This window comes from Dromiciops gliroides, chromosome 1, assembly GCF_019393635.1.
Source record: "Dromiciops gliroides isolate mDroGli1 chromosome 1, mDroGli1.pri, whole genome shotgun sequence".
NCBI lineage: Eukaryota > Metazoa > Chordata > Mammalia > Microbiotheria > Microbiotheriidae > Dromiciops > Dromiciops gliroides.
The window spans coordinates 6,556,640-6,570,917 of NC_057861.1; the positions used below are offsets into that span (position 1 = coordinate 6,556,640).

General features: G+C 51.7%; 2 protein-coding genes and 1 pseudogene across 2 annotated transcripts in view; 1 reads left to right on the forward strand and 2 right to left on the reverse strand.

The window, feature by feature from the left end:
- The window catches only part of RSPH14 (radial spoke head 14 homolog), a 168,696-nt gene that overhangs the window by 107,743 nt on the left and 46,675 nt on the right, over positions 1–14,278 (forward strand). The window lies entirely within an intron of this gene.
- GNAZ (G protein subunit alpha z) overlaps positions 1–14,278 on the reverse strand; it is a 102,603-nt gene that overhangs the window by 73,307 nt on the left and 15,018 nt on the right. The gene's annotated exons all lie outside the window — the stretch shown is intronic.
- LOC122736596 lies at positions 8,512–9,083 on the reverse strand (annotated as a pseudogene).

The following is a 14,278-nucleotide window of genomic DNA, read 5'->3' on the forward strand; positions in this document are numbered from 1 at the left end:
TCCCTTCCCTTCCCTTCCCTTCCCTTCCCTTCCCTTCCCTTCCCTTCCCTGCCCTTCCCTGCCCTGCCCTGCCCTGCCCTGCCCTGCCCTGCCCTGCCCTGCCCTGCCCTGCCCTGCCCTGCCCTGCCCTGCCCTGCCCTGCCTCTAAATGGCTCTCTATCCTCATGGCACTCTGATTCTCCTTAACATGGCTGACTGGAGAAGCTGTGCCCGTTTTTCCTCTGTTTAGAAATCTTCAGGGGCTTCCTGTTGCTGACAAAGTCTAAACTCCCTTCTCCTGGTTTTCCAGGCCCTACACCATCTGGCCCTTGCTGCCTTTCTAGGGTTATAGTTTTGCTGCCTGGGATTCCCCAAACAAATCGCTGTGTTTCCTTCATCTGGGCCTCATGCAGTTCCTTCCCATCCATCATTCAAGGCCCAGATAAAATGCCCCCTTTTTGAGAAAGCCTTCCCAGGTACCTCATCTGAACTTCTGCCAAAAAGTGCTCCCAGATAGGCTGGGTTCATTGATGTAGAGTGTCCAGAATCAGGGAGGTGAGTATCGCCCCGTCCTCTGCCCCTGTTAGATTCTAGCTGGAGTACGATGTTCGGCTTAGTTTTAGGAAGGACATTTTATAAACTGGACCTTGGGCAAAGGAATCATCCCCATTAAAGTGATAAACCCTTTGGTTGAGCGTACATCTGTCTCCCTGGTTTATGCCCTGCCTGATATTTATGGTCACGGGGATATTTCTGTTCCTGTGTATTTGATGACCAGATGGTGAAGACCTTGTTGTTTTGTTTGAAAAATACCTTTTCATCATCGATGAACCATAAGAAAAGTGGGGCCTCCTATTCCCCACAGCTCCTGCACCATGAGCCTGCCACCTTGGGCGTCAGAGGACCAAGGTTCAAGCCTTGGCTCTGTGAGCTCTAAATGTCTGACATTGGGCCCACTCCTCTGCCCTCTTGGGCTTGGCATGCCTTCCAGACCCGTGATCCTCTCCTTACCCTCCTGGAGGACATCGAGTCGCGCATGGATGATGCTGTACACACAGGACCAGGCCTGTCACTGCTAGTGTGCGGCACCCGCTCATTTACCCCTTTCCACCTGGATGAAGCCTGAGGTTCTTGGCTGAGCCTTCAGGATCTGTACCCTCTCTGCACTTAGCAGCCCCGCCTTGTTCCCTCTGTCTGGTTCTGTCCCTTGGTTCTCCTTAGTGCCGCCATCCCAGACCCCGAGGTTCTCACTCATAGGGAAGGGCAGCAGCAGCATGATTTCTGTCTGAAGGGCCGCCATTGGGAAAGATTACACTTGTTCTGCTTGGTCCACAGGGCATAACTAGGAGTGACAGGACGGAGCTGGAAGGACACAGGTTTAAGCAAACTGAGGCAAAACCTCCTGACTAAGGGGGCAGCTAGGTGGTGCAGTGGATAGAGCACCAGCCCTGGCCTCAGACACTTAACACTTACTAGCTGTGTGACCCTGGACAAGTCACTTAACCCTCATTGCCCCGACAAACAAAAAACAAAAACAAAAACAAAAAACCAAACCTCCTGACTGTTTGGGATTCCCTGTATACTGTCACATAAAAGGGCATGTGATAAGTACATCAATGAAGTGCAAACCAAGTTTTGTTCCAGCACTGTGGGTGTAGGGGATGGGGAATTTCTTCTCTAAGAGGTGATTGGTGGCCCAGGGGATAGAGTTCAGGGCCCAGAATCAGGAACACCTGAACTCAAATCCAGCCACAGATGCTTCCTAGCTGGGTGATCCTGGGCTAGTCACTTAAACTTTGTCAAAGCCTCAGTTTCTTCAGCTACAAAGTGGGGATAATAATAGCACCTGTGTCCCAGGGTTATTGGGCTGTTTATAACATGCTTAGCACAGTGCCTAGAACATAGGAGGTCCTTCATAAATCCTTTATCTCCCCCTCCCTTCTTCCCTCTCTCCTCTCCCTCTTTTCCTTCTCTCCCTCCCTCCTTTTCTTTCCTTCCTTCTTTCTTTCTTTCCTTCCTTCCTTCCTTCCTTCCTTCCTTCCTTCCTTCCTTCCTTCCTTCCTTCCTTCCTTCCTTCCTTCCTTCCTTCCTTCCTTCCTTCCTTCCTTCCTTCCTTCCTTCCTTCCTTCCTTCCCTCTTCCCTCCCTCTTTCCTTCCCTCCTTTCTTCTTCCCTTTCCCTCTCTCCTCTTCCTTCTTGGATTTTCTGGGCCCTCTCCTCTGCTGTCTTACAAGAGAATGAGGGGTTGCTGTTTTATAGCAGATGAGACCACCAGTGGGACGTGCCCAAGGTCATTGAAGGCATCAGTGCTGAAGCCAGGATAAGGCCTCAGATCTCGTGGCTTATCAGCTTAACAGGCTCCTACCAGCTGCTGACACACACTCCAAAGCTCCCTCTGAAGGAATTCTGAAACTCTGGTGCCCCGGTGATGCCCCGGTCCTGATCAGACTCTTCCCAGAGCTACCATTTGTGGGTGTCTGGAGTCCTTCTCCCAGTGTCCTGGGAGGATGAGGCTGGGGTCTCTCGATAAGCCTGCTGGGCCCTGGGGACTGGGGAGAGCACCATGGGGCAGAGGGTCAGGGCCAGAAGGGCCTGTGGAGGTCGTCCTTTGCAGCCCTCTCCTTTGGCTCAGACACAAAGACTCAGACTGCCCCGGGTCACAGGGTGGGTTAGTGACAAAGTAGATTCAGTCCTGGAGGAGCCATGGCATCATCGAATCAAGATGCATTAAGTGCCTGCTGTGAGCCAGGCCCTGTGCCAAGCTCTGAGGATACAAAGAGAGGCAAAAGGCTGTCCCTGCCCTCAAGGAGCTCCCGGTCTTATGGGGGAGACAACAAGCAAACGCGTTTGTTCCAACAAGCTGTAGATGGGAGAGACGGGAAATAGTGAACATGGGGAAGGTCCAGAGGGAGGAGGGTTCAGGAGGGCTTCCTGTAGGAGGGGGCTTTAGTTGAGATCAGGAGTCAGAGAGGAGGAAGAGGAGGGGAGGAGGAAGGAGAGGAGGAGGAGGAGGAGGAGGAAGGGGAGCACTCCAGGCATTGTAGGGGGGGCTGGTGTCCTGGATGGAAGATGGAAGCATGTGCTTTGCACGATGAGGTGGGAGAAGGCTGGGAAGGTGGGAGGGGGCCAGGCTAGGAAGGGCCATAGGGAGCCACTGGAGCTTGTTGGCAGGGGATGATGTGGTCAGATCTGCACTTTAGGACAGCCACTTTAGTGGCTGAATAGAGGATGGATTGGAGAGGGGAGAGGCTGGAGGCAGCAGAGCTCCCAGCAGCTACTGCAGTGGTCCAGGCCAGAGGTGACGGGGCCAGCACCAAGGTGGGGGGCAGGGTCAGAAGAGAGAAGGGAAAGGATGGATTTAGAGTCAGGAGAGATGTGGATTCGAATCCTGCTCTTCATCTGTAAAATGGGAATAAGGACCTCACAAAACTATGGTGGGATAATGCGCTGGTGCCATCTTGGCCACGCCTCCTGCAGGTGTCTCCAAAGGGATGGAGATGTGGGAAAGGCACGCCTATAGGCTGGGCAGAGATTTCCCGAGTCCTCCTTCTCCCACGGACCAGGAGGCGAAGAAAGGTGTGGGAATGATGCAGGAGGAGGGGAGGAGGCAGAGGCCAGATGAGTGAGATATGGAGAATCATGGGGGAGGAAGGAGCAGGAGGCAGACTGGCCCACGGAGAACCAGCAAAGGAAGCCGGCTTCCTGGAGGAGGGAGCTGGGGAAGCCGGCAGGGGGAGATGAGGGTCATAGCCAGGGGAAACATATGGAGTCTGGAGATGAGAGTGTCCTGTGGGAGGACAGGCCAGGAAGCCAGGGTCACTGAACTGAGAAAAGGATGTTGGGGTGCCGAGAGAGGGAGGGCTTTAAGTGCCCCAAAGAGGGGCCTGGAGAGCCTGGGGAGGGGCCCCCGGGCTTGTGAAGGACAGCCTGGGGTAGACCATGGTTCAGGAATGAGGTGATGAGGGCGGGCACGGGGGTGGCAGAGGCAGAGCAGAGAAGGGCTTTACCAGAGGTGTCCCAAAGGTACAAGGGACAGTCCTTGGCGACAGATTAGATAGGGAGCGTGCGAGAGGGGGATGGGCAGGTTTCAAGCCCGGGAGACCGGAAGTGGTGGTGCTCTTGACAGCGGCAGGGAAGTTCAGAAGTGGGGGAGAGCTTTGGGAGAGAGGAATCATTCACTTCTGGATATTTTTAGTTCAGAATGTCTGTGGGACTTCCAGGTGGAGATGTCTGACAGGCAGCTGGAGATGTGAGACCGGAGGTTGGCGGAGAGGTTAGGGCTGGATAAGTAGAAGTGAGAATCATCAGTGTGATGATTCAGTGAACTGGCGGCTCAGTGGATAGAGCACTGGATCTGAAGTCAAAAGACCCGAGTTCAAGTCCAGACTCAAACACTTCCTAGCTGTGTGACCCTGGGCAAGTCATTTGGCTTCGAATGGCCCGACAAAAGGATCTACTGGATCCACTGGAGAAGGAAATGGGAAACCACTCCAATATCTTTGCTAAGAAAACCCCACAGAGGGGGGCAGAGATGGTCATGGAATCCATGGGAGCCAATGAGGTCACCAAGGGAAGCAGTACAGAGGGAGAAGAGAAGAGGGCCCAGGACAGAGCCCCCAGGGACACCTGTGGGGAGGGGGCATGACCTGGAGGAGGAGAGCAGGAGGGGGGATGCTGAGGAGGGGAGAGAGGGATGGGCAGTGTCCGAGGCTGCAGAGAGGTCAAGGAGGAAGAGGAGGATGGAGGAAAGGCCAGTTACTAAAAAGGTCAGCGTCCAGCTCATGGTCAGAATGCTTCCCTCAGTTTTGGGGGGAAATTGGCCTTGAACAGCACCCAGAGTCTTTGCCTTCCGGTTGTCACCTTGCCTCGGTTTCCACTGAAAATGAAGGACACTGAACCTAGACCTTTAATAGGCTTCCTCTCGTGGGAGAGAAAAACCAGCAGAAACGGTTTGGGGGCTGTTGAGTTTCCCCCTTTCTGCTAAGTCCTGTTTCCCTTGGCTCTTGCCTAAGACCTCTTCCCTGCTTCTGAGGAGGTCCTTTCCCCCATAATCCTGTGAGGCCCGACTGTACAAGGGTTATTGGTCCCATTTCACAGACCAGGAGACTGAGTTTGAAAAGAGCTGTGCCCCTTCCTGCCAGTTCTTAGGCCCACTCTCTGGAAGATGAGCCAGGCCTTCCTTCCATTTTGCTGTCACTGCTGTGTTCTTCCAGCCCCTGGCCTGCTCCCGTGCTATGTGTGCTCCCCCCCAGCCAAAGAACCTCACAGCCCGAGCTTGAATGGACGGCCATGCTGAGGGGTCCAGCGGTATCTGGTTCTGCTCTTGTGTTCCCAGTGTGCGCAGTGGTGGGGCGGGGGGGACATGGTGGGGGCAGCCCACTCTCGCCAGGGCTCAGCTGAGGTGCCCCTTGGCTCCCTCGAGGCCTCTCCCGATCCCTCTTGCAGCCCCATCGCCTCCTATTTTCTCTGTACTCTGCCTGTGCTACTCCCTGCTGGCTCTGGCCTCTGGGATCAAAGGCCAACCCCTGAGATGTGGCTCCAGCCTCTCTTCAGGCTTTTACATGCCAAACTGCCCTCTGGTGCTGTTTCCTCTATGGGACATTCCATAGTAACCTTCCCTCCCCCCATTCCCATAATGTTGGTCAAACTATTGACAAGTCCTTCTGACTGCTTCCTGCCAGTGTTCCCTTCTGCTTTCCCATCCATCCTTCCCATTGGGCCCAACCTCTCATGTCCATGAGGGCTTGGCCTGGTCGGCTTGGTCCCCCAAGGTGGAGCTGGGAGCAACATAGAAAGCCCAGGGTCACAAGACTTCCTCCCCATTTGAGGTCTGGAAAGTCTAGAGAGGCAGTGAGGGCCTGAGTCATCATAGCTCATCTACAGAAAGCTCACACACACACACACACACACACACACACACACACACACACACACACACACACACCCGGGGCACTTCACCTCCCAGCCTGCCTCAGTTTCCTCATTGCACCCATCTCGCAAGGTTATCATGTGAGGGCTTTTACTCATCTCGAGGGGCCCCAGAAATCCCAGCTATTGTTTTTCTCTCATCGGGATATGTTGTAGTGAGGGTCCCTTGGGGACACTTTGCACTCTTCTCATTTGGTGATATTCTTGTTTGGACACAGACCTGCCATGTCCCTTCTCTGCCCAGTGAGGCCACAGGGGCACCGCTGCCCTCTACGACAGGGCACCACCTTCCTTTCCTAGTTCTCTTCGGCCACAGTGGCCCCATCTCTTTCCACAGTGGCTGCCTTTGGTTAGGCCGCCCCTCGGGCCTAGAAGCCCCCTCTCCCGCCCCAGCATCTCTGCCTTCCCTATCCTCCCCCTCCCCGTCCCAGCGCAGGTGTTCCGTCCCCTGTGGGACTCTTCTGTCCTTTCTCTCTGCCTTCCCTAATTGTCCAGTCATCCCCCCCCCCCAATTCTCATCCAGAATAGGAGAGTCTGCTTCATCTCCTGCCTTGCTTAGGGAAAGCCCTTCCCCTTCCAGAGTCCTGAAAACCCACACCATCACGGGGTTGTCATAGCAGGAGGCCCAGCCAAGTCGAGGCCCCGGGTGGGGGAGCCCAGAGGTTGCTGGGGGCAGACGCTGGAAGAAAAGGCTTTGCTTTGGGGGCAGGTGTCCACGAGGGCAGAGCGTGTGAGGGCTCTGCTGCAGGCCTTTGCCCTCTGGCAATCACCCCAGGCCGCACGCTCTGGGTGCTTCTCCTTTCATCTCCAGCCCTTTCCTTTCCCGATGCTCCTTGGAGCCGGGCCCCTTCCTGATGGTGTCCCTGGCCTCCATTCCCAACTCTGGCTACACTTTCATTTGTTCCCGCCAGTGCACTGGTCGATGCGAGAGAGCCGGACGGTTCCACGCTCCCCATTGCATTGGAGAGCCCCATGCAGGCTCTCTGTCTACCACCATCACGCAGGAGCCTCTCCTCACTCAGAATCCTAACAGACCCCCAGTTCACTCTTCTTCCTTCTTTAGTGTGTCAGTCCTTTCTCTCCTCAGCTCCTTCCCTCATACCAGGGACTTCACCTCACACACCGTTCCTCCCCCAGCCCCCTGACCTTACAGTTCCTCCACTTAAATCATTCCCCAGGACCTTCTCTTGCAGTTCTTCTCAGTCACACCCAAAGATGGTCACGCCCTTGATCTTGCCATCACCCACAACTGCACCACTTCCATGTTAATCTCTTGTCTGATCACATCCTATTGTTATTCCACTCCTCACTCTGATTTGCCCTTCAAGTCCTCACTGTCCCTCAACCCCTCAGTCCTTTCTGTGGCCTGCACTGGCCACACATTCCTCCCTTTCCCATCTTGACCCCTTGGCGAACCAGTTACTTCCACACTGTCGTTTTCCCTTGAGTCCCTCATCCCTGTATCATGTCATTGATCTTGTCCTGCCAAGTTTCAACTCTGGAACACTCTCCCCATTCACTCCTACACAAAAGTTGCCGAATGAAGCTGGAGAAAATCATGAAACTGTGCTGAGTCCATCACAAATTTATGTGGCCTAATCTCAGCTGGGCCCTCACTGCTGCAAGGCAATCCTGTTGTGGCTCACTATTCCACTCGACTGCCATGGCTCTTTCTGATCTTTTCATCCCTTCTTAAACCTCCCATGGCTCCCCCAGCTCCACTCACTGAGAGCTCCTTTTTCTCCCTCCTCACCTCAGATCACCCAGACATCCTCTGCCACTATCACCTCTTTGTCTCCCATGAAGAGGTGGCCCTTTTCTTTGCCAAGGCCAACCCTTCCACCTGCACAAGAGATCCCACCATCTCATATTCTCTATCCAGTTTCCTCCTCCATCATATCTTCTTGCATACTGGCTGCATCCCTACTGCCTACAAACTGTCTACACCTCCCCCACCCTTTAAAAACCCTCACTACTTATCTTTCTTTATCTGTTTTCCCTTTTGTGGCTAAACAGTCAGCTGGGTGGTGTGGTAGATAGAACACCAGTCCTGGAGTGAGGAAGACTCCTTTAAGTGAATTCAAATCTGGCTTCATACATTTCCTAGCTGTGTGACCCTGGACAACTAACTTTACCCTGTTTACCTCAGTTTCCTCATCTGTAAAATGAGCTGGAGAAAGAAATGGCAGAGCACTCCAGTATCTCTGCCACGAAAACGCCAAATGGGGTCACAGAAAGCTGGACACAACTGAAACAACTGAAGACTTTGTGTTAACACTGCACCAGGTACATAGTAGGCATTTAATAGGTGCTTATTGACTAACTTACTTGAGGTTAAGGACTCCTGTACTAGTTCTCTGAGGTATTTTCTAGCTTTTCAACTCTTGACATCCCATGTTCTATTCTAAAGTCCCAGACAACTTTTGAGTCGATCTCATCCATCATCCTGTGTTCTAAGGTTCCTTCTAAGTTGTGGCAGCCACTGCTCCATGCTGACAGTCTCAGCTGTGCCACCAATCCTGTTCTGAGGACTTGTTTAAAAAAATCAGCTTCCTCCTTTTATTAATTCATTAGCAGCTCCCACCATTTATTAACACCATGTTATTTAACACAGACACCAAGGCTTATCCAAAGTACTCTTGATATACAACCTCCTCATATTTTGTCAGTTTTCTTTAGCAAAGAAACCAGGAAATGGACAGTCAGATGGATGTAGTCGACAAGCTTGTCACCCGTCATCTTCATGTGACCAGGAGCCAGCAGCAACCCCAGTCCCTTTCTCATCTGAAACCTGATAGTGGATTTAACCTCACTGACCTTCGCCACCATGTTCTCACTATGGCTGATCAGAGATGGAAACCTGCCAGCTTTGTTTAAACCAGGACCCAGGAGTGGAGGGGTTTGCTTGATCAAGGACTCAGAGGCCCAAAAGAGCCAGCTTCTTGACCGGTTTCTTGTTCTTGTTTAGCTTCCTCAGGGCCTCAGTGCCAGGCCATGGATATCTATGGCCTTGGCCTCACCCCGGGGCTGCTGCTCTCCCGGGACAAACACAGAACATTTGAGACTAATGGTGCCAGAGAAACGTTTGTCCTTTGGGGAATTGTGGTTCTAATGGCCAATCTGCAGCTCCACACTGGGTTCCACGCAGGCCCTCTCACTCAGTTTCCTAGAGAACATTATGAGAGACCTTGCTTCTTGTGACTGCTTATGACTGCTCGTCACAAGTCGGGAGAGGCTCTGACACACTGTGGGTCTACAACCCTTCGAGCAGTATAATCTCCCTTACCCCACCGAGACCAGATGGAGGCATTACTGAAGTAAGATTGAATCAACTAGAGGAAACGAGGCATTTCTTTGAGCTGAGAGAAGTAAAAAATACATAAGCACGAAGGCTATGAAAGCTATGGGGAGGGGGAGAAGAAATAATATAGCCTGGCAAGAGGCTCGGGCCTTCATTAGTGAGCCAAGTCAAATGGTGGCCCATCTTTAGGGAGAGATCAGCAGTCTTCCAGTAGCCACTCAAACAGTTTCCATGGTGAATGGACTTGCTGATTTAAATTCACAACTATCACCTTTTTGGGGTGGCGGAGCAATGAGGGCTAAGTGACTTGCCCAGGGTCACACAGCTAGTAAGTGTCAAGCGTCTGAGGCTGGATTTGAACTCAGGTCCTCCCGAATCCAGGGCCAGTTCTTTATCCACTGCGCCACCTACCGGCCCTCTTTCAACTTTTTTGATGGCACACCCCCCCATATATGTATATTATTTATAATTATTTGCATGTACTGCTGTACCAATAATTATGTACATTTTAAAACTGAAACAAAAATATAAATTAAAAAAAGAAGATGAAATAACATTTTATCCTAAAGTCAGTAGGGAGCTCGTGGAGTAGGAGAATAGCACGGTCAGACCTGTGGAATACCAGGGTGATGGCTGGGTGGGGGAGTTAGAAAGTTATTATAGTGTTGCTGGTGAGAGGCAATAGCGAACCTGAACTGATTGGGGAGGGGCTGATCTTGTAAATGGGAAGGGAGGGTTGAGGCAAGAGATGCTGTTTGTGAATGTGGAGTCGGCCAGATTTGGCATGGTGGGAGTGATTCGAATACTTGAAGATGACACCAAGGTTATGAACCTGGGTAGCTAGGAAGACAGTGGGATGTCCCATTCTGTAAGAGGGATGTTTGGAAAAGGGGTAGGTTATACTGTGATGGGATCTGCCATCCATGCCCACTTGTTCCATGGGGTCAGTCATTTTGTGCTTAATGCCTCCTGCCTGCGAGTGCAGATCCTGGCGAATGCAGGACATTATCGGGGGAGGGGGGAAGCAGCGGATATTCTGCCTGTCCATCTGCTGGTCTGGATGCCCAGGCAACCATTAGGTTATGGCCAATCTGAGGGCCCAAATTCTAGAGCAGAACTTCTGTCTAGGCATGAGAAGCCAGGGACGGAGGGGATTGAGAACAGGAATGTCGTTGGGGGATGATGATGAAGGTTGGGGAGGAGTTTGTGGGAGACGAGTCCCATGATGGGCTATTTTGGGAAAAGGTGGGGCATGAGGATGTGTACCCACATTTTCTCTTTATAATTGGTTCACCCTTCAAGGACATGCCATGGCTTACTGGGGTCCCAGGAGCCTCCACTTTGGAGATTACTGCCTAGGAGCCTAGAATGTCTGAGTTGGCAGAGAACTTAGGACACAGGATGTAGGATGTCAGAGGTAGAAGAGACCTTAGCATATAGGGTATGGAATGTCAGATGGAAGAGACTTTGCCAAGTATTGAGAAGTCCTTCTTTTCCAAATCATCCTCCTTTCTCAATCTGCCTCTTGGCTCTTCTTTCTGTCCTCTTTTATTTTCTACCTAGAATGAATACTTATTGATGATTGGATGCCATTTCTTTTCTTTCTTTTTTTTTTTTTAGTGAGGCAATTGGGGTTAAGTGACTTGCCCAGGGTCACACAGCTAGTAAGTGTTAAGTGTCCGAGGCCGGATTTGAACTCAGGTCCTCCTGAATCCAGGGCCTGTGCTCTATCCACCGCGCCACCTAGCTGCCCCTGGATGCCATTTCAAGAAGCTTTAGAACACAAAATGGCAGCACTAGAATGTTAGAACTGAGAGGGACTGGAGTTAGAATATTGAATGAGGGAGCTGTCAGTGGTCTTAGAGTATAGAATTGGAGAACGACAGCGCCAAGACTTGGATCACAGATGGAAGGGACCTCAGACCCCCTAAATCCAACTCCCTTTACAGATGAGGAATCCCTTGGAGGGACCACGGTCACATGGCGAGTGGAAGACAGACAGGAGCAGATCCCGTCTCTTGACATTGAGCTCAGGGCTTTTCCTACCAGATCAGCCTTGGAAAGGATTCAGTTGTCCCTACTATTGGATCTCTCTCTGGTCCCTTAAGCCCAGCCTCTATCTTGGTTCCATGACAAAGCTCTGGGAAGCCCAAGTCTCTTTTCTGAGTGCTCCTTCTAACTCTGCCTCTTGGCTTTTCTCTCTTCCCCCTCCTCTTCAGCCTGTCTAATTCTCCATCTACTCATGATGGCTTCCATTTTTCTCCAAACTGAGGATGAGAATTGTTCTTTGCTCATCGCCTTTCTTTAGGATTGCATGACCACTGGTTGTAAGAGCTGACTTTTCCCAGAATGCCAGGGGGAGAACGAATCTGCTCCTCCTCCCCCCTCATCTTACAAAGGAGAACCTTAAGAGCCATACAGAGGAGTTGACTTGTCCAAGGTCACACTGCTAGTAAGTGGCAGAGCTGGGACTTGAACCCAGACTTGTGATCACATGACTAACATTCTTTCTAATACATCGAGCTGCTCTTCATGAAACAGTGTGTTGGATGGGAGGAAAGGAATAAGGAGGGCCTCAAACAGTGGCATCGGAAATGTAGCTGTCATTGACCTTGTGGCAAAGTCACCACTGCCCATCCCTTTGGCATATAATGTGTTTCAGGCCTCCAGCTCCTCCCAGTACAGGCTGGTGCATAAGACTTTCCCCAGGGACACAAACAAGAACAACACAAATCTGGGAACAAAGGGGAGGCCACCCAGGTAACCAGACACCTCCTGGCTGCACTGCTTTGCTGCAGTGGGCTGGCTCATTCATTCACCTTCCTCGCAACCCCCTCAGGGCTCCAGCCACAGTCTAAGAGCCAAGTAAGGTGCAGTGGCCCAGGGCTGGGGGTTCCACCTGTCAGTGTAAGCTGTCTCTGGGCAGCTAAGGTGGGTGTCCACATCAGGACCCTTACCCACACCGGCTGCCTGCCTGTCCCTCTAACAGAATTGTTCAGTTAGAATTCTTTCTGGAATAAGTCATTTCCCCTGGACTTTAGTTACTTCTTGCTCCACCACAGTCTGTGTCCTTGACAGAGAGTTACAGACCCAGACCAAGACTTGGCCTACGGATCTCTATATGGCTCTTCTGGTTGATGAGAGCCCGTTCCCTCTGCTGGCTGTGGACCTGACCATGCTTCCCCTTGGTCACCTGTCACTACCACAGCCTCCAAGTGGGGCCTCCAGGGCACCTAGAGGTGCTTTGGAAACCTGGCCTGGACCTACATCATCCTGATGGGGGAGAGCCTAGGATATCTGGGCACCCCATCCCGAGAGCAGTGGTCAAATCAACATTTCCATTGCTTCTGATAAAGGCATGCCAATCAACTGCCCCTTGCTTCATTCACTGTCCGTATCCCCTGAATATGTTATCGTGTATTAGAATGCAAGCTCCTTGAGGTCAGGGGCTGTATGGCTTTTGTATTTGTATCTCTAGAACTTAGCTCAGGATACAGCATAGTGAGTGCTTCATAAATGCTTTCTCTCTATCCATCCATCCATTCATCTATCCATCCATCCACCCACCCATCTTTGTCTCTCTATTTGTCTCCATTTATCCATCATCCATCTATACATCTTTGTCTGTCTCCATCCAACCATCATCCAGCCATCCAGCCATCTATTCTTGTCTTTCTGTCTCCATCCATCCATCCATCCATCCATCCATCCATCCATCCATCCATCCATCCATCCATCCACCCACCCATGCATCTTTGTCTCTCTATTTGTCTCCATCCATCCATCATCCATCCATCCACCCTTATCTCTCTGTCTCCATCCATCCATCTATCCATCCCTTCATGTGTTAATTCATTGCTCATTTTATCCAGCACCCTTGGCAGGTGGGGGTCTAGCGAATAGTCAATGCCAATTGGCGGGATATCCGCCCAAGTTGTTATCTAGTTATGGGACTCAGGTTGTGTGAATGCCCCGAGGTCACCCAGCTTGCAAGCAGCACAGCTGGGATTGAATGTAGGATTAGTGGTACTAAGCACACGGGGGAGAGGAGGGGATAGAAGGTTACTGAAGGCTCAGGGATTTCTTCTGAGTCTTCCATTGCCCAACTAACAGCTCTAGGTCAGTCCTGCAAGCATCTGTGGCCTGCCCTAAATTAACCCAGATCTCAGCCCCTCTAGGACCTCATAGGTGATTGTGGTAAAAAACAAAACAGAAAAGCAGTTGATGCCCTGCCTACTGGCGACAGTCTGCAGTGCAGCCCGGCCCATCCAAGAAGCCTTTCTACACTTTCCTAAACCCTGCTGCAGCTTAAGCCAAGATGCTGCATTGGAGGAAGAGGACATTGAGGTGGGGGGAGAAGGGGTGGAGGCGGAGAGAAAGCCCTTCCAAATGCCCCAAGTCACAGGCCGGCAGTGTGGGAAGGGGGCTTTCAGGGAGAGGGGGAAGCTAGGGTTCTAGACCAAGGATGTGTGTGTGTGGGGGAACAAAGTGTGGCTGCTACCTCATGAAGTAGAGCACCTCTCATTGATGGAGATATTAAAACAGAGATGGTCAGTTGATAAACATTTATTAAGCATCTACTATGTGCTAGGTGCTGGGCCTGGAGTCAGGAAGGCCTGATTTCAAATCCAGCCTCAGACATTTCCTAGTGCTGTGACTCTGGGCAAGTCACTTCACCCTGTCTGCCTCAGTTTCCTCACATATTGCCTATCATCTGTAAAGGGAGAAGGTTGGACTAGTTGGTGTCTTGGAGGACTTGATGATCTTTTTTTGGGGGGGAGGCAGGGCAATGGGGGTTAAGTGACTTGCCCAGGGTCACACAGCTAGTAAGTGTCAAGTGTCTGAGGCCAGATTTGAACTCAGGTCCTCCTGAATCCAGGGCCGGTGCTCCATCCACTGTGCCACCTAGCCACCCCCTTGATGATATTTTGATTGTGAGCCCCGTGAAGATGGGAACCAGGGCTCATACCCGCTGTGGATCCACTCCCCCTGCCAAACCCAGGACTTAGCGTCCATCAGAACCTCAGAGCTGAAGGCCAAAATCCCTTCCACAACATCTTCAGCTAGTGCC